The 20,056-nt window shown below is 41.0% G+C and overlaps 1 protein-coding gene across 5 annotated transcripts in view; it reads left to right on the top strand.

Moving 5' to 3' along the window:
* Positions 1-20,056, top strand: part of gbf1 (golgi brefeldin A resistant guanine nucleotide exchange factor 1) — a 200,391-nt gene that overhangs the window by 39,459 nt on the left and 140,876 nt on the right. The window lies entirely within an intron of this gene.

Genomic DNA, 20,056 nt, shown 5'->3' with positions numbered 1-20,056 from the left:
GATCATCACTGTTGCTTCTTAGTTCTGGGGTGGGAATACCATGTCTCCTTTTGATCTTAAGAAATTTGTTTTAACTCTTTACTAGTTTTAGATCTTACTAGTTATTGCTCACACCTCTGAAACCCGTCCATTCCATATCAATAGAACATTTTGCTGTTGAGCAGCTTTGAATATCTTGAAGCAGTCTGAAATGATAATGCTGATCAGAGTGTTTGAACACAAACTAGTGCTATCATAAATGTTCAGATCTGAACAAAGTAATGGAAACATTTTTCATCTCAATCTAGTGGCAGATGGGGAGGAACAGATTTCAGTTATGAGATTGGAAAACATTTTCTATGTGGACAAGATTGTCCTGATTCTCAACGTAGATCACGCTGGCAGTGAAAATGACAGTGGAACCTTCATTTTGCTTCTTACAGTATGTAGCACAGATAACCATGTATCATTCCTGACTGTGCAGCATTTTTCATCCCAGCCTCTATAACAGGATCTTTGTGCTTTATAAAATGAGAAGAAACATTGTATTGGGTGCTCCATTGATATTTTTAATCTGATTTGATTTTTGATAGCAAAAGATAAAAGAAATGCACAAAATAATATCTTTTTTTGAATTTGCTGTTTACCTTGGAGGAGCTTTTGAGTCATCCAGAGTCGATGGAAAACACATTTATCATGAAGCTGCAGTTGACACACTGGGGCAGCAATCTGACACACTTCAGTGGGTTTCATGAAAATAAAGTTGGGGACACTGTCTTGGGTTAGAATTTCGCATCTGTTGTCCTGCCGCAAAACATAACTTATCCCCTGCTAAACGTACTGTAATAAGTCACTGGCACTGCTCTTCAGATTTTGAAAAATTGTAGGTGAAGCTCGAATGATTTGAAATCCTCTTGTATAATTTTATGCTGAGGTGCCCTTCTGTGTTTATAGGCTTATCAGCAGCAGACTGTATTTAGACAATGCCTTATAATGTCTTTCAGAAATGTCAGAAAGCACAACATGTACAAAGGATTACTTTGAAGTGCAATGACTATTATGCTGGAAATGCAGCAGTCTTTCTGTGCCAAATGCAATTTTCGCAACAAAACAGTGGAATGAATAAGTTGCTATCATCCATCCGAACCACCAGAACTGTAAGGTGGAAAGCTGGTTGCAAATTATTTAATGTAAAAGAATTCTGTGTTTCTGCTGCACACTTTTAACATATCTTGACTGTAGGGCAGCAGTGTCAGGTGCAATATATTGATATTTTTAACAGAATTATTGGCTGCTGGTAACTCGAGAGACTCCATGGAGCTCGGGCATTGATGCAATATTCGCAGCCATTATGGTTACTTAGGAATTTGGATATTGAGCATTAAAACCATAACTATGAGCAATAATTTGAAATTTCAAAGCATCATTTAAAGTGTGTGACTAGAGAAGCCACAGAAGCAACCATTTTGACACTGAGATATGAAGACCATCTTATATTCTCACAACATTGTCCTGATCCTTTAAAAAATGTTTATTATCTATTATTAGTACCTTTATTTCAGCCCGAAGGGTGTGATGGCCTGGACCAAAGAGAGTATTCACTCGGTCGTGTCACTCTGTGATCGGCTGATGGGAGGTGAGGTGGGAATGCTGCTGGAACGTCATTGCCTTTTCCCACACCCCTTTCAATCTCTCTCTTGAAATTTACCATTTTATTTCCTTATACTGCAGCATCTAACGACTGGATTGAGAGCATGGATAACTCCTGCAGTGAAAATAAGCAAAGTTAAATTGGGTGTTCAAATTTAGATAACATGTCACTGAATGCTCTGGATACATCAGGTTAACTGTGATACACATAGTAAAACAAATTGTTTAAGTGAAATATATTCCATGTAGGATGTCGTTTTAATTGCATTTTAAAATCTTTAGTTTAGTATAATTAAATTAGGAAAAGCAAACATTATAACTATGAACAGATTCAGAAAGAAGTCTTCAGCTGATCATCTCTTATGGTATCATCATTATATTATTGTTCCAGCATGCTTGCTCACAAGTAGAAAATAATTGCAGTGGTACTTTCCAATTTGTTTTTTTCTCATTTTTGATGGTTAATGACATTTGTCAGCATTTTCAGGTGGTGATAAGTGGGAAGATGATCCACATAGTCTTTGGTACAAGGAAGCAGAAAATGTGTGACAAAAGTGTGCAATCAGAGTTAAGTTCTGCTTTAAGTCAATCCATCTATAGTCTCCTTACTAAGGAAGAATATACTTACTTGAGAGGCAGTGCAACGGATGTTCACTAGACTGACCCTAGAATGAGGAGATTGTCCTGAGTAGACTAGGCCGATATTCCTTAGAGTTTACAAGAATGAGAGTTGATCTCACTGAAACAAATAAAATTCTTAAGGGGCTTGATAGGGTACATGAGGGGTGGATGCTTCCCCTGACTTAGGGAGTCTAGAACTAGGGCTTACAGCCTTAGAATAAGGAATTGTCATTTAGGCCTGAGATGTGAAATTTCTTGACTTGGGGCTGTGAACTTTTGGAATTCTCAGTTGCACATGGTTGTGAATGCTTGGTCATTGATGTATATTCAAGTCAGACATTGACAGATTTTTGGACACTAAAGGAATCAAGGGATATGGGGATAGTGCCATAAGATCTAGCTGAGGTAGGAAATTAGCCATATATTACAAAATGGTGGAGCAGGCTCAAGGGGCCAGATTGTCTATTTCCCCTATTCCCTTTGTTCTAGAATGAGCCATACTGTATCTACTGATAGCAAAGGTTTCTTTACATTTGGAATTGTAAGCCATATAAAGTGTAGCTCAGTATTGAGAATCAGCAATTTCCGTTTGGTGCTTTTTAGGCAATGCATTTCTTATTAATTCCCTGATATTATATGGGTGGTGAATTGAGGATGGAGTATGGACATGCTCCCAAACGTATTTTTGTTAAATTTATAAATAGAGCTATTCTATTACCTTGAACAGTTTGAATTGTTCTATGAAAGACATAAGCACACAACTCATTTTCTGTGAATCATAAATAGGCCCTCTAATTTTAAGGTTTTATTCTTGGGCTAAAAATATTGGGAAGAAAAAAAGTAAGTTCATGCCCTTTTGGGTCAAAAATAATCAGCATGTCATGTCAGAAAACTTCGGGTTCAGTCAGGAAAGTAACGGGAAGAAGCGTGATCAGTCCAGTGGCAGGTGATGGTCAATGGTGAAAATCTGTGAATTTTCAGCACTGAGGGATGCTCCTTGTTTCTAGCAAGGAAGCAGAGAGAGTCATTTTGTCTTGTGATTTCCTTCAACTAGGTTGAAACTTGTCATTCAAGGTATTATCCTGTTTATCTTGAATTTTTAAATTTATTTTTTGAAGAATAATTATAAAGGAAAACGAAGGACGTGTATTTGTATTGCACCCTCCATGACTTGAGGAAGTCTTAAAGCACTTTATGATGGATCCTTGGCTCTAGATGCCTTCTGAAAGGTTGCATCTCTGACTGTATTGCATTGGAGTTGGGTTAAACCCTAAAATAAATATGGCAAATCATAAAGTAGCACTCCTTCCCAACCCAAACGAACATTTGACACAAAACTGACTTAATTTGATATGCAATAAGTAAGGAAGATAAGACCGTGAACTTGCTTGATGCTAAATTTCCATGGCTGCTTCAATGGTATTAGTTTTAGAAGGAGTATTGTGAATGAATGGCTAATGCTTACAAGGATTAGCTATCTGAGATTTGAGATGTGTTTATTCCTGGACTGTCTTGCGATATACACTGGGCTTTACTGCAGTTTCATTTGGTAAATTAAAACTCGCAAGTGGAATGCTAAAGCTCTCATTAATCTTTTGCTTCAGTTTTGGATTACTTGTGGTGCTGCTGTTGCTGTCAGCACTGTGGACAATCTATGCCAGTTAGTTGAAACAACTCAGATTAATATTAATCCTTTTAATACTGCTGCTCATAATATAGTCATTAGGTGACTTGAAACTAATCCTGCCCACCTAACCAGGATGATTTATTAAATACACATAGCAGATTACCCATAATACAGCTTTGTATGAACAGGCATCAAATAAATGCACCCATCATCTCTCTGTTTTTACTGGTGGCTTGAATAATGTGCATTTTGCATTTGTGGGTTTATCTGGAAACCCGAGTGTATTATACTGCACAAAATAAATTCTGTAAAGATAATTTGGTTTAAGTTAGTCAGTATCCTGCATAGTACTGACCACAGAAGGAAAATAATGAACTCACCAGTGTACATGATTTGAGATTTCAAGTAATTGGTTAGTTTGTTTTTAAAAAATTGTCAAATTGGAGTTTGTTGCTGGAAACAGAGGAGAAGGAGGCCCTAAATTTTCTGCTGTGCCACTTTGCCAATTTGTAAAGGCACTATCTGGCACTGGCATCAAGATTTAGAGAGGGAAAGCATACATATGAGCTTACCATGAAGATTACTGTACAGCCTTAACCGTGTTCAGCTCATTTGTACACTGCTTTTACTGGTCGTTTCTAATGCAGAAATGCTGTCTACATGTAAGTCTGCTGAGCGTGGTTGAGGATTCTCACAATCCCACAGGCATGCCATTAGTAGGCCTGAAGGGACTGAGCAGGTGAAACAAATAAGGAGGAGGTTATTGCACAGTTGTGGATACTGGAACTTATCAGAACTGGTGTGAAATGTTGTCAGAGCTGGAGCATGTGGGGATTTTCTATGCAAACTACACACCAGCTGTGGTTAAGTGAGAGCATGAGGAGCACTGGGAATTGCTCTGTTTGCTGTTGCTTGTTCCTCCTTTTCGTGTGATAAGACATCCGTTATTTGTAAGTTGATGAAGCATAAACTATTTCATTATAAAAAATGACCATCTATCACATAGTGATATAATGGGGGCCTGTAAAAGACATTAACTGTATGGTTTGCCTGACATTTTAATCCGTTAGAATAATACAGCTTCTGTTTCAAGCATGCAGCATAAAAAATGAATCCACTGTGCAAGAAAACAGGTGGCAGCTCGTAGGACTATATTCTTTTTCCCTCCTCCCCAGTTTAACATTCTGTTTCACATCCTTTATGCTGTTTTTGCAATGACCAGTATGTTTGGCCCATTTTTGCTGGCTTTTAATTCTTGTAGCCAAATGGTTTAGCAGTCTGCACGTTTGGAATTAAAATGCTTTGTGGTTGATTAGCATCAGTAAAACCCACAACAGTATCTTGATATGATCCACTGAGATTGAAATGTAGCCAGACCAAAGTGTGTGAAGGGTGAGGTAGATTGGTATTAGTGGAGGAGGTAGCCAATTTCCAATTACATGGCATCTCTTAAGATTTCCATATTCTAATAATATTTTGAGCACACACTTTTTTATAAATGAACGATAAATGTTTGATTCCACCAATACATGTGAAACATTGAGAAATTTTTCCACTTCAGTTTCCCCTCTTTTGAGGTATTAATGCTCACCAGCATGAAGATTGAATCATCAGTTTGTTTTTGCAGGTGTGCTGCCATTTTGGAGGTTGGTAGACCTGTGTGAAATTTGTTTCCAAATAAATGTTGTTGCACATTAAGTTACAACATTACAAAATGCCCTTTAAAAAAAATATGTAGGATGGATCATTGGGTTTGCTCTTTTTTTTTGAAAAGACTGAATTTGGGAAATTTCCTAATTGTCCATTTAGCTGCCAATTAAATGCTTTTAATCCTGATAGCAAAAGCTGGAGTATTCTGTCAACATTGGGCAGTTGAAGTCCTAAACTGCTTTGTCTTCCAAGCTGGAGGAGGATATACAGTATTAAGCAACATGAAAGTTGGGGGAGGAAAGCTCAGGTATCCATTGGTAAAATGTTCTGAACCACTGTTTCCCCTCCCACGCCATTTGGCATGCAAAGAAAGACTTGCATTTTATATAGCACCTTTCATGACCCCACAACATTCCAAAGTGGTTTAAAGCAATGAAATACTTTTGACATGTAGCCATTGTTGCAACGGAGGAGATATAAGGACATAAGAAGTAGGAGCGGGAGTCGGCCACACGGCCCATTGAGCATGCTCTGCCATTCAATATGATCACGGCTGACCTTGGGCTTCAGCTCAGTTTTACTGCCTGGTTCCCGTATTGTTTACAAAAACAGAAAATGCTGGAAAAATTCAGCAGGCCTAGCAGCATCTATGGAGAGAGAATCAGAGTTAACATTTCAAGTTCGTATGACCCTTCTTCAGATTCTCTCTCCACAGATGCTGCTAGACCTGCTGAATTTTTCCAGCATTTTCTGATTTTGTTTCATATTTCCAGCATCCGCAGTATTTTGCTTTTACCCATACTGTTTAATTGTGTGAGAGACCAAAAATCTATCTATCTCAGCCTTAAATGTAATCGGCGACGAAGCATCCACAACTCTCTTGGGTAGAGAGTTCCGAAGATTCACAACCCTTGTAATTTCTCCTCACCTCAGTCCTAAATGATCAGCTCCTTATCCTGAGACTATGCCCGTGCTTTTGTTTCCATTGTTCGGGGAATCTCTCCCTCAGCATCCACCCTTCAGAATTTTGTAGGTTTCAATGAGATTGCCTCTCATTCTTCTAAACTCCAGAGAATCTCAGCCCAATTTACTCAGCGTCTTATCATAGGACAACCCCATCATCCCAGTTACCAGCTGAGTGAATCTTCACACTACCGCTTCCAGTGCAAGTATATCCTTTCTATAAACTGCACATAGCACTCCAGAGGTGGTCTCGCTAAAACCCTGAACAACTGTAGCAAGACTTCTTTATTCTTTGCTCCAATCCCCTTGCAATAAAGGCCAACATGCCATTTTCCTTCTGCTTGCTTGCTGCACCTGCATGTAAACTTTCTGCATTCCTCGTACCAGCACACCCATCTTTGGTCTCTTTGACCATCAACACTTATAAGTTTCACACCTTTTAAAAAATATTCTACTTTTTTATTCTTATGACCAAGTGAATAACTTCATACTTCCTGAAATTATACTCCACCTGCCATCTTGTTGCCCACTCACCTAACCTGTCTATATCTCTTTGCAAACTCTGTGTCCTCTCTGCAACTTACCTTTCCACATAGCTTGGTATCATCATCAAACTTAGATATATTTCTCTGTCTCTTCATCTAAGCCATTAATATAGATTGTAAATAGCTGAGGCCTCAGCACTGATCCTTGCGGCACTCCACTATTCACCTGCCAATTTGAAAAAACCCCGTTTATGCCTTTCTGTTTTCTATCTGTTCACCAATCCTCTATCCATGTTAATTTATTACCCCCAACTCCATAAGCCCTTGTCTTACCTATTAACCTTTTGTGCTGCACCTGGTTGGATGCCTTTTGGAAATCCAGGTATACGATATCTACTGGTTCCCCTTTATCTACCCGACTAGTTACATCCTCAAAAAATCTCTAATAAATTTGCAAGCAGGATTTCCCTTTAGTAAAACCACGTTTACTAGTTTTAATCAAACTATGCTTTTCTAAGTGCATTGTTAAGGCTTCCTTAATGATAGATTCCAGCATTTTCCAAACACCTGATGTTAGACTAACTGGCCCATTTTCTCTCTCTCTCTCCTTTCTCGAAAAGTGGTGTAATATTTGCCAACTTCCAGTCTAGTGGAACTATTACCGAATCTAAGCAATTTTGGAAAATCATAGTTTTAGCACATCCACTATCTCTTTTTAAACCCTTGGGTGTAGGCCATCAGGCCCTGGGGATTTGTTGGGTATTAGCCCCCTAAGCTTCTCCAATATGTCTCTGCTGATATTAATTTCCCTAATTGCACCTCTTTTTTAGCCCGTAGGTTATTGTTTGTTTCTGGTATGGCTTGTGCCTTCCACTGTGAAGATAGAGATATGACAGCCAATTTTGTGCATAGCATGGCCCCACAAACGACAATGTGATAAATGGCTAGATAATCTGTTTTTAGGTGTTGGTTGAGAAATATTGATCAAGACATGGGGTGGAGGGGTAGAGGGGAACTCCTCTGCTCTTCAAAATAGTGCCCTGGGATCTTTAACATTCACCTGAAAGGATAGACAGGACTTCGATTTAACATTTTATCCAAAAGATGGCACTTCTGACTGTGTTACACTCCATTAATACTGAACTTAAGGGTAAGCCCATATTATGTACTCGAGACTCTGGAAGTCAGGAGGTCTAATGAGTGATCCATTCCACGATTGCTGCCACTTTCAGTCAACTTACAAAAAGGTGCAAAGATATTTCATTCCCAGCTTTTGTTTAAAATGTTATTTTTCCAGTGTAGAAATGTATCTTCCATACTTTGTGCCTCCCTCTGGCCACTTGGTATGGGGGAATTTACCCCTCCAGTTTTCCCCAGGTTTACATGGATAGTTCTTACTTTGACCTTCTTGTCCGTCCTCTCGACTATTATTAAGAGACCCTTCATTTCCTTGGTTCCTCACTCTAGAATTCTTTCCATAATTCTTTGTACTTTGCTGTGTCTTTCTCTCCACTTTTAAAAAATTGCCTCAAAACTTCCTTTGTAAACATAAGAACATAAGAAATAGGAGCAGGAGTAGGCCATTCGGCCCCTCAAGCCTACTCTGCCATCCAATAAGATCATGGCTAATCTGCCCTAGGCCTCAACTCCTCTTACGTGCCAGTTCCTCATATCCCTCAACTCCCCGATATTTCAAAAATCTATCTACCTCCTCTAAATACTTTGTGATTTGTGATCTAGCCTCCACAGGTCTCTGGGGTAGAGAATCCCAGTTATTCAGTACCCTTTGAGAGAAGAAATTCCTTCGCATCTCAGTTTTAAACGAGTGTTCCATTATTATGTAACTATGCCCCCTAGTTCGAGATTCCCCCACTAGTGGAAACATTTTCTCAACATCTACCCTGTCAAGTCCCCCCAGCTCTCATTTCTTGTATCACTTTTAGTTGCTAAAAAGTATCTTGGGATGTTTATGACATTATATAAATTCAAGTCATCATGAAGTAGGCTGACTTTAAAGTTTTCAAATGTAATAATGTTTTTTGTGTGAATTACAACCGCCACATACTCCTTCAAGCCTGCAAACTGCAATTAGTTTTAGTTCCCATAACATTTCACACTTGTCAGTGTTTTATATGAATTTCAATATGGAAACCTTTATATCCTGACAGTAAATATTTAGAACATTAAATATGTTTCCATGTTACTACATACTTTGCATACAATATTATCCTGTTGAAAGGCAGCATACTAAATTGAAAAGGAAACCTATTAAAACCAGCTGCTGAAATGTGTTCTTTAAAGCTTTTACAAATTGTGCCAGTGAAATGTTAAATGTTTTGCTTTGTGCAGAATGATCATGAGCATGTGGTTTTAATGAAGTGAACAGGAGCATGTTGGACAGTTGCTAATGACAGCTGTCAAAGTGGCTCATTTTCTTTTTACACAATAGATTTTAGATAGCAAAGTTTTACAACATTGAACAAACTCTTCTAGAAACAAGGTTCTGGTATCAGAAGATGCTTTGGAAATAAATTATCAACACTCCAGACGAGAAACATGAAACTGTGAGGTTATAGATTGAGTGTCTGGTCTGTGTATTCAGCACATTACATATATTGTGCAGCATACCACATAAGAGTGTGGCAGATCTGGGCAGAGAAACCAGTTTCACTTTTTCTTTGGAGTGAGTTTCTCTACCTTTTTGTTGCTGTAAGTTTATTCCTTCATCCACTTGGACTGACATCCCTGATGCCTTTTGTGGGTGATTATCTGGAGAGATGTCTTCACAGGCAGGGTAGTGAAAATCTGGAATTCTTCTCCTCCTCCGCCCCCGCCACCCCCCACACACACACCCAAAAAGCTGAGAGACTGGGGGCCAACTGAAAATTTCAAATTTTAGTTTGATAGATTTTTGTTGGATAAGGGTTTTAGGGGATATGGAGTTAAGGTACTGACCAACCACAATCTAATTTTAATGGCAGAACTGGCTCGAGCGGCTGATTGACCCTATCATGTTCCTGTGCTCCTACATAGAGGCAGGCACCAGAGGATTCTTGTATGATGAATATTTTCCCTCCCACGCCTTGGCTTAGGCTGGGAGTTTAGCATAATGCTACCTTAAACCTTTGTCCATCTTTGCTCCCTGGCCATGAGTGTGAGGTTGAAGGCAAGGCTGTCATGTTGGTTTCATTAATTTTCAACATGTAAATTGCTGTTGAATCTGCTGATGTCATGCATAGCTGTACAATAATTCCAATTTAGCTTAATTTTAACTTGGATGAACATGTTTCCCCTAGACTTGTTAAGAGCCCAGGTTTCTGAAAATGATTAGTGGGTGTATTTTTGCAAACAATTGGGTGATTTTAATGCACCGTCAAAGACAGCTGATCAGCAGTAGCTCCACACAGTTTGGTTTTACTGCTGTGGCTGTCAAAGGGCAGGACAGGTTAATGTAGAGTTTGCAGCTGTTTATTCACGTAGAATTCTGTTTTTTTTTCTTTGTCTGAAAACATCTTTGATATTAACGAGAGGAATGCATTGGAAATGAAAAACAAATGCAATGTATGGCTTAAAGTTAAAATGAATGAACTGGAAATGAAGATTTTTCCACTCCCTCCAGAAACAGTTAACGTTAATTTTTCATTCCATCTTTTCTTCTCTTTCCCTTCCCTCTCCCACCCCACTCCCCTTCCCATTAACGTCTAGTGACGTAACCCTGGAAGCAAGCCAACATGGAATTATGGCAACCTACTTCAAATTTCTGGCTAAACTGCCTATCTGGTAAAACAGATAGTAAAGACATGTATTTATCCCTCAAAATATTTGAATGATCTGCTTGGGGTATTATCAACAGGAGGAAGACATTGACACATTTTCTTTCTGGAAAATGTCACTGAAATGTACACCTCATGCATTCTGTGCTCAAAAGTCCAAGCATGCTATTTTTCCCAACTTTGCTTGCCTGAAAATATTGAATTAAACTAACACCTTGACTAAAAGTCTTTCTTCATGTCACAATGGATAACCCTTTCTTCCATAATACATATGTATAATTCCAAATCCTGTGTTCAGTCCTTGCATTACTCCACAGGTATTTTTAGGATTGTGAAAAATCAGCCTATCAATTTATTTTGAGTAAAATTTACTTTTGAGTAATGCTAGCTGTAATGCCTGTTTATCAACATCTTTTTGATAGCAAGGGACTTTATTTTGAAGCAACATGGGTAAACAAATTTGGGAAATTAGCTTTGCGTTTTCTCAGTGATTTGGTGTCTCCTATTTCCCCATCTGACTGCACCTAGTGTGTTTGCCACAATCCTCAATAAAAAATCAGGCATTTTCAAGCCTTTACTGCAATGCCTTATTTCTTGTATCAAGAAGGTCCAGATGATGATTATGATTAAAAGAGAAAGCTTCAAGTGCTGGAAATGTGAAATAAAGACAAGGTGTATAAAAGCAGCTGAAATACAAATGACCAGTTCATAGTTTGGTGTGCACCCTTTACCAAAACCGTCACTTCAAATGAAGGATCTGCAGTTGAACTGTCAAACCATCATTTGTCTTTTTCATTTGCTGATGGACATGCTATGTCATTTTAAAAGATAACAAAATATTTATGGCCATTTGGCTCATAAATCTATTCAGAGAAACCCTAACATCCACTCCTTGCAGACTCCCACTGATCAATATGTGATTACAGGCGTTTCAGTTTCACTGCTCCAGGAGTTTATATGTTGATCACTAGCTGAAGAATAATTTTCTTGAAACAAAAACAAAAATACCTGGAAAAACTCAGCAGGTCTGACAGCATCTGCGTAGAGGAATATAGTTAACGTTTCGAGTCCGTATGACTCTTCAACAGAACTAAGTAAAAATAGAAAAGAGGTGAAATATAAGCTGGTTTAAGGGGGGGTGGGACAGGTAGAGCTGGATAGAGGGCCAGTGATAGGTGGAAATAACCAAAAGATGTCATAGACAAAAGGGCAAAGAGGTGTTGAAGCTGGTGATATTATCTAAGCAATGTGATAATAAAGGTACAGATAGCCCTAGTGGGGGTGGGGTGGGGGGAAGGGATCGAAATAGGCTAAAAGGCAAAGATAAAACAATAGATGGAAATACATTTAAAAATAATGGATATAGGTGGGAAAAGAAAAATCTATATAAAATATTGGAAAAAAGGGGGATCGGAAAGGGGTGGGGATGGAGGAGAGAGGTTATGATCTAAAATTGTTGAACTCAATATTCAGTCCTGAAGGCTGTAAAGTGCCTAGTCGGAAGATGAGGTGCTGTTCCTCCAGTTTGCGCTGAACTTCACTGGAACAATGCAGCAGGCCAAGGACGGGCATGTGGGCATGAGAGCAGGGTGGAGTGTTGAAATGGCAAGCGACAGGGAGGTCTGGGTCATGCTTACGGACAGACCGAAGGTGTCCCGCAAAGTGGTCACCCAGCCTGCGTTTGGTCTCTCCAATGTAGAGGAAACCGCATTGGGAGCAGCGAATGCAGTAGACTAAATTGAGGGAAGTGCAAGTGAAATGCTGCTTTGCTTGAAAGGAGTGTTTGGGCCCTTGGACGGTGAGGAGAGGGGAAGTAAAGGGGCAGGTGTTGCACTTTCCGCGGTTGCATGGGAAGGTGCCTCGTGGGGGGTTGAGGTGTAGGGGGTGATGGAGGAATGGACCAGGGTGACCCGCAGGGAACGATCCCAGCGGAATGCTGCCATGGGGGGTGAAGGGAAGATGTGTTTGGTGGTGGCATCATGCTGGAGTTGGCGGAAATGGCGGAGGATGATCCTTTGAATGTGGAGGCTGGTGGGGTGATACGTGAGGACAAGGGGGACCCTATCATTGTTCTGGGAGGGAGAAGAAGGCGTGAGGGCGGATGCACGAGAGATGGGCCGGACACGGTTGAGGGCCCTGTCAACCACCGTGGGTGGAAAACCTCGGTTAAGGAAGAAGGAAGACATGTCAGAGGAACTGTTTTTGAAAGTGGCATCATCAGAACAGAGGCGACGGAGGCGAAGAAACTGAGAGATTGGGATGGAGGCCTTACAGGAAGCGGGGCGTGGGGAGCTGTAGTCGAGGTAGCTGTGGGAGTCGGTAGGCTTGTAATAAATATTGGTGGACAGTCTATCACCAGAAATTGAGACAGAGAGGTTAAGGAAGGGAAGGGAAGTGCAGAGATGGACCATGTGAAAATGATGGAGGAGTGGAAATTGGAAGCAAAATTAATAAATTTTTCCAGGTCTAGATGAGAGCATGAAGCAGCACCGAAGCAATCATCGATGTACCGGAGAAAGAGTTGTGGGAGGGGGCCGGAGTAGGACTGGAACAAGGAATGTTCCACATACCCCATAAAGAGACAGGCATAACTGGGGCCCATGCGGGTACCCATAGCCACACCTTTTATTTGGAGGAAGTGAGAGGAGTTAAAGGAGAAATTGTTCAGTGTGAGAACAAGTTCAGCCAGACCGAAGAGAGTAGTGGTAAATGGGGAATGTTCGGGCCTCTGTTTGAGGAAGAAACGGAGAGCGATCAGACCATCCCGGTGGGGGATGGAGATGTAGAGGGATTGGACGACCATGGTGAAGAGGAGGCGGTTGGGGCCAGGGAACTGGAAATTGTTGATATGATGTAGGGTGTCAGAGGAGCGATCAGACCATCCCGGTGGGGGATGGAGTTGCAGAGGGATTGGACGTCCATGGTGAAGTGGAGGCGGTTGGGGCCAGGGAACTGGAAATTGTTGATATGATGTAGCGTTTCTGACGTCAATCCTAAATTGATCTTTTATTATTTGGGGCTTGTTCTTTTCTTGAAATTTAATTTAAATAAATATTCCAAATTTACCTTTGACTGATTACCATGTATGACTCATGGTTGATATTGCTTCCCTGGGTTGGATGAATCTGGATGTCAACATCCTATACACTAAGCTGCTGCTAGGAGATCACAGCTCAATTTGAAATTGACTGATACATTTCTGAGTGAGAAATTTCCAAGTAAACTTTGGAGCATTTGGCTGCATCTTTTACTACATTTTCTCCTACCTCACAATATGCCCTTGGTAATCTCATCTTGCTAATGAGACCCATCACTTGTTGGGAAAACTCCAGTCCCACTAAACTGGTGAACACAGACTGACTTGCATTGAAAGTAGTTATTTCCCTCAAATAGTTTCTGCACCCCTCCTTTTCAAAACTACTATGCTCCCTTCCTCAAACCCACTCCTCAAATCCTCTGTCCTGAGAAACCATCTCTTTCAAATTCTCTGATCTTGTAAACTACCACTCCAGCTGTAATCACCTTGGTCTGCAAAGTCCTTGAACACATTATTGCATCAAATCCATAGTCAGTTTTCCAGTGCCATCATGTTTAAATGCTGGGGTATAAAAATTAAATTTTGTTATTGTTGTAAGTCTCTTCAGATCGCAATCTGTATCCATTACTCCAAAGCTTCCCAAGGATAAATGCTTGGTCCTCTTCTGTTTCTCATGTAGATTTTGCCTGTCAGCGACATCATCCGAAGATGTGTCAAGTTCTACATGTACGCTCACAATATCCAGTTCTATCTCAACATCCTCATCTCTCTCAATGCAAGTCTGTTTGTCCTGTCCAGCCCAGTCCTGAGTGAGCTGCAATTTCCTCCAATTAAATATCACAGCCATTGTATTGGCCTCACCACAAGCTCTGTTTTATTGCCAATCCCATCCCCCTCCCTAGCCACACTTTCAAGCTGATCCAGACTCTTCTCAACCTCAGCATCCTGTTTGACTTTGAATCGAACTTGCCACCCTGTATACTCGCCATCAAAAAAAACGCCAACTTACACTTCCATAACATTGTCCCCTGCCTGAAGTTATGTTCCTGCTGGAACCCTCAGCTTTTTGATGCTATTCTCCCTTAGCCATGCTTTTTGATTAGTCAGATTGAGATTTTATTATTTTAGTTCTCTAGAGACCAGCCTCCCATCTTCAACTCACCATTGGCTTTAATTTACCCAAAGGTTGTATGCTTACCTCCAACAAGCCCTTATACCCGTGCTTGCTAATCTGCGTTGTCCACCAACACCTCAGTTTTCATTCTTGTGCTTGACTTCCTTCATGCCTATCTATCTCATGCCATATCTTCTTCGGTCGAACAATCTTCTGAGAACTGTGTTGCTGTAACTCTGACCACTTGTGCATTTCTCCAGTCCTCAAACCCTACCTCCATTCCCCAAACTCTATCACTGGTAGCCATACCTTCGGTCCCAAAGGTCCAAAGTTCTGGACAAATCTCCCTGCCCCTCTGTCCTCCTTTAAGATGCTCCTTAAAATCACTATTTCACCAAGTTTTGAGTTACTCATCCTAATTTCTCCTCCTTTGACTCGATGACCCATACCTTGGAACGTTTTCTTATGTTAAAGGTGCTGTATAATTGTGATGTGCTCTGGGCCATTGATTCCATCTACCTGTTTTTTTCTCTGCTGTTTCTCTCCTGTCCCCACCCCTTACTGTTACTTATTATCCACAATAGGGTTGTGGATGATAAGTACCTTGTTTGTGAGCGAACAGGCATTCTGAAAGGAAACGCAGGTGGAGATGGTGATTCTTGATCTGGCAGAGTCTAAAGGGTTGGCGTGAGCGGAATGAGAAGCAGACTGGCAAGGTTATCCTCCCCAGGGGTGTGCAGGATGGGGAGATTAACGACTGAGCAGAACGGGGTTACTGCTTGTGAGGAGACAGCGATGGATGTCTTTGGAGAATGCCAAGAGAGCCACAAGGGTAGCTGTGGGCTTAACCGTGGGGAATTCAAGCCTAACGTGTTGGTAGGAGAGTTGAAAGGCAGGAATTGTGATGGGTTATGGCAGGGATTGGAGAGGTAAAGTGCCCTACAGGCTAGAGCTTGAAGGTGGCATACATGGGCTGCAGGAAAGGGCTAGCGTGATGGGAAAATAAAGGGAGATAGAAATAATATGCTAGGTTCTGGAGTGGCAGTCAAAATGTTCGTGCGATTGGGCACAGGGGCTTCATGCTACAATAGGTTTACCAGAGATTTGACTAGACATGTTCTGGTCATAGAGGACAGGAAAGAAATTAAATTGAAGACCCAAGGTTGAAGCCTCAGGTCCTGTGGTTAGTTTAAGTCCACCAGTAGACAGCATGGAGCATCCACAGATCTGGTTTGGAGGCAGATGTGGAGAGGGAGTGAATCCAAGAGCTCGAGGAGCTGAGTATCAGTGGGTGTGCTGCTGAACAAGAACCGTTTTTGTTTTCTGATAACAATAATGGGAAGTGGAGATATTTATCTCTGGCCAGACTGCTTTGTCAGCTGGTGGTGACAATCATTTTCACTGCTAACAGTTTTTAAAAACTCTTCTTTTTTTTCTCAGATGTACATCTGTTAGTGACCTGATGCAGAGTGGTTAATATACTTATTTGTCACTACTTCAACATTTGGATCCATTGCTCAAGTGCATTCCAATCAGCACTTTCACTATTTTATGGCCACAGTGTACAAAAGAACCATTTAATTGTATAATACAGACCTGCATTCTTAAATGGTATAAGCTTAATTTTTTTTGACAATCAATTTGGTAGAATTTGTAATAAGTGATTTCTCCTATCTCTGAACGACAACATGTGCAGCTATTCAGGTAATCAAAATGCCTGTTTTCTGAGTGTTGAGACTGGCTGAAAAATGGAATCTAAATAAACAAGTTCAATCAAATATTGTCATATTCTTATGGAAGATATTGAATGCATATTTAGCTAAGATTTTCCACAGTTGAGAATCCAAGCAATTTATTTCATTTTACTACGTATCCTTAACATGTTATAATTTGTAAGTGATACGTAGATCATTCATGAAGGTGTATGAAAGGTGTCTCCTGTGGTTTTGGTCACTCCAAGCTGTTTGTTTCCATCTTTTGACTAACAGTAAATGAGGAGTTCTGTGGGTTCAGTCATTGCCTTTGAGGTGAAAGGTGAGTTTTCAAACCGACAGTGAATTACATAGCCAGCTTCTATGCTGTAAATTCTGTTTTGGCCCACGGTAGTGTTTATGTCCCACACTCCCCTCCCATGTTCATTTAATAAATTTAAAATGAAATTGCATTATCACTGTCCTGCTGTTTGTTGTGAATGTGGCCACCACATTTAGGAGAAGTAAAAATTTGAAATAGTTTCTGTAATTAGGCAAGGATCACCTTTTGACAGATTATCAGATTATATATTTTCTGTGGTGTAATACTGGATGTTAATAAACTGGGTTTTTTTTTTCATTTCTGTGTTTTGTTGAAAATATAGTTAAATTTTGGTACTAATGGCTACACTGTTTTCATTTTGGAGTTTTGACTTTTCTACATTCTTCAGAATATTCTACAAATTTTGCATATTTGTCATTGAGCATCACATTGAAACAGTTGAGTTTGACAAGGTTTCAGGCACTAAAATAGTCCACCACTCTTGAACATAAAACTAATAATTTAAGTGATCTGTAGTAGGTAGTTTTGCTTTGAAGTGTTTGGCTCTGTGATTGAGTTCCTTCAGATCATCCTGTCTAAAAATGCATAAGTACTGAAGCTTCAACATCTGGTGGTCTGTATTCCAGTCACAGCCATTTGAATGAACAAAGAAAAGTACAGCACAGGAACAGGCCCTTCGGCCCTCCAAGCCTGCGCTGATCATATTGCCCGTCAACTAAAACATTTTACACTTCCGGGGTCCGTATCCCTCTATTCCCATCCTATTCATGTATTTGTCAAGCTGCCTCTTAAACACCACTATCGTACCTGCTTCCACCACCTCCTTTGGCAGCGAATTCCAGACACTCACTACCCTCTGCGTAAAAGACTTGCCCCGCACATCTCCTTTATAGTTTTCTCCTCTCACCTTAAATCTATGTCCCCTAGTAACTGACTCTTCCACCCTGGGAAAAAGCTTCTGACTATCTACTCTGTCAATACCACTCATAATTTTGTAAACTTCTATCATCGCCCCTCAATCTCCGTCGCTCTAGTGAGAACAATCCGAGTTTCTCCAACCTCTCCTCACAGCTAATAACCTCCAGACCAGGCAGCATCCTGGTAAACCACCTCTGCACCCTCTCCAACGCCACCATATCCTTCTGGTAATGTGGTGACCAGAATTGCACGCAATATTCCAAGTGTGGCCTAACCAAGGTCCTATACAGCTGCAGCATGACTTCCCAGCTTTTATACTCAATACCCCTGTCAATGAAGGCAAGCATGCCATATGCCTTCCTGACTACCTTATCCATCTGCGTTGCCACTTTCAGTGACCTGTGGACCTGTACACCCAGATTCCTCTGCCCGTCTATGCATTTAAGGGTTCTGTCATTTACTGTATAATTCCTGCCTGTATTAGACCTTCCAAAATGCATTACCTCGCATTTGTCCGAATTAAACTCCATCTGCCATTTCTCCGCCCAAGTCTCCAACCGATCTATATCCCGTTGTATCCTTTAACAATCCTCTTCACTATCTGCAACTCCTCCAACCTTAGTGTCGTCTGCAAACTTACTAATTAGCCCAGTTACATTTTCCTCCAAATCACTTATGTATACTACAAACAGCAAAGGTCTCAGCACTGATCCCTGTGGAACTCCACTAGTCACAGCTCTCCATTCAGAAAAGCACCCTTCCACTGCTACCGTCTGTCTTCTATGACCAAGCCAATTCTGTATCCATCCTGCCAGCTCACCTCTGATCCCATGCAACTTTACCTTCTGTACCAACCTGCCATGAGGGACCTTGTCAAAGGCCTTACTGAAATTCATGTATATAACATCCACTGCCCTTCCATCGTCGATCATCTTTGTCACTTCCTCGAAAAACTCGATCAAGTTAGTGTGACACGACCTCCCCTTCACAAAACCATGCTGCCTCTCATTAATACGCCCATTTGCTTCCAAATGGTAGTAAATCCTGTCGCGAAGAATCTTCTCCAATAATTTCCCTACCACTGACGTAAGGCTCACCGGCCTGTAATTTCCTGGATTATCCCTGCTACCCTTCTTAAACAATGGAACAACATTGGCCATTCTCCAGTCCTCTGGGACCTCACCCGTAGCCAGTGAGGATACAAAGATTTCTGTCAAGGCCCCAGCAATCTCCTCCCTTGTCTCCCTCAGTACTCTGGGGTAGATCCCATCTGGCCCTGGGGACTTATCCACCTTAATATTCTTCAAGACGCCTAACACCTTTTTTGATCTCAACATGATCCAGGCTATCTACACACTCTTCCCTAGACTAATCGACCGCTAAGTCCTTCTCTTTGGTGAATACTGATGAGAAGTATTCATTTAGTATCTCTCCCATTTCTTCTGGCTCCACACACAGATTCCCACCTCTGTCCCTGAATGGGCCTACCCTTCCCTGGCTAACCTCTTGCTTTTTACATATGTATAAAAGGCCTTGGACTTTTCCTTAATCCTGGTTGCCAGTGACTTTTCATGACCCCTTTTAGCCCTCCTGACTCCTTGCTTAAGTTTCTTCCTACTTTCTTTGTATTCTCCACGGGCTTCATCTGTTCCCAGCCTTCTAGCCCTTATGAATGCTTCCCTTTTCTATTTGACTAATCTCACAATATCCTTCGTTATCCAAGGCTCCTGAAACTTGCCATGCTTATCTTTCATCCTAGCAGAAACATGCCGGTCCTGAATTCTTATCAACTGACGTTTGAAAGCCCCCCACATGTCAGTTGTTGATTTGCTCTCACACATCCGCCTCCAGTCTAGATTCCTCAGTTCCTGCCTAATATTGTTATAATTAGCCTTCCCCCAATTAAGCACCTTAACCCGAGGACTCCTGTTATCCTTATCCACCAGTACCTTGAAACTTACTGAATTGTGGTCACTTTTCCCGAAATGCTCTCCTACTGAAACTTCGACCACCTGGCCGGGTTCATTCCCTAATACCAAGTCCAGTATGGCCCCTTCCCTAGTTGATATTGTCTCAGGAAGCCCTCCTGGATGCACCTTACAAATTCTGCACCATCCAAACCCCTAAGCACTAATGCAGTGCAGGACTAGCAAATGGCACTGAATTACCTGAAAGGCATAGCTTTACATCTTTTTTGATGCATTG

The sequence above is a fragment of the Cetorhinus maximus genome, chromosome 27 (genome assembly GCF_964194155.1).
Source record: "Cetorhinus maximus chromosome 27, sCetMax3.hap1.1, whole genome shotgun sequence".
Lineage (NCBI taxonomy): Eukaryota > Metazoa > Chordata > Chondrichthyes > Lamniformes > Cetorhinidae > Cetorhinus > Cetorhinus maximus.
The sequence above is the reverse complement of the archived record's forward strand: the minus strand, read 5'-3'. Positions and strand labels throughout refer to the sequence as shown.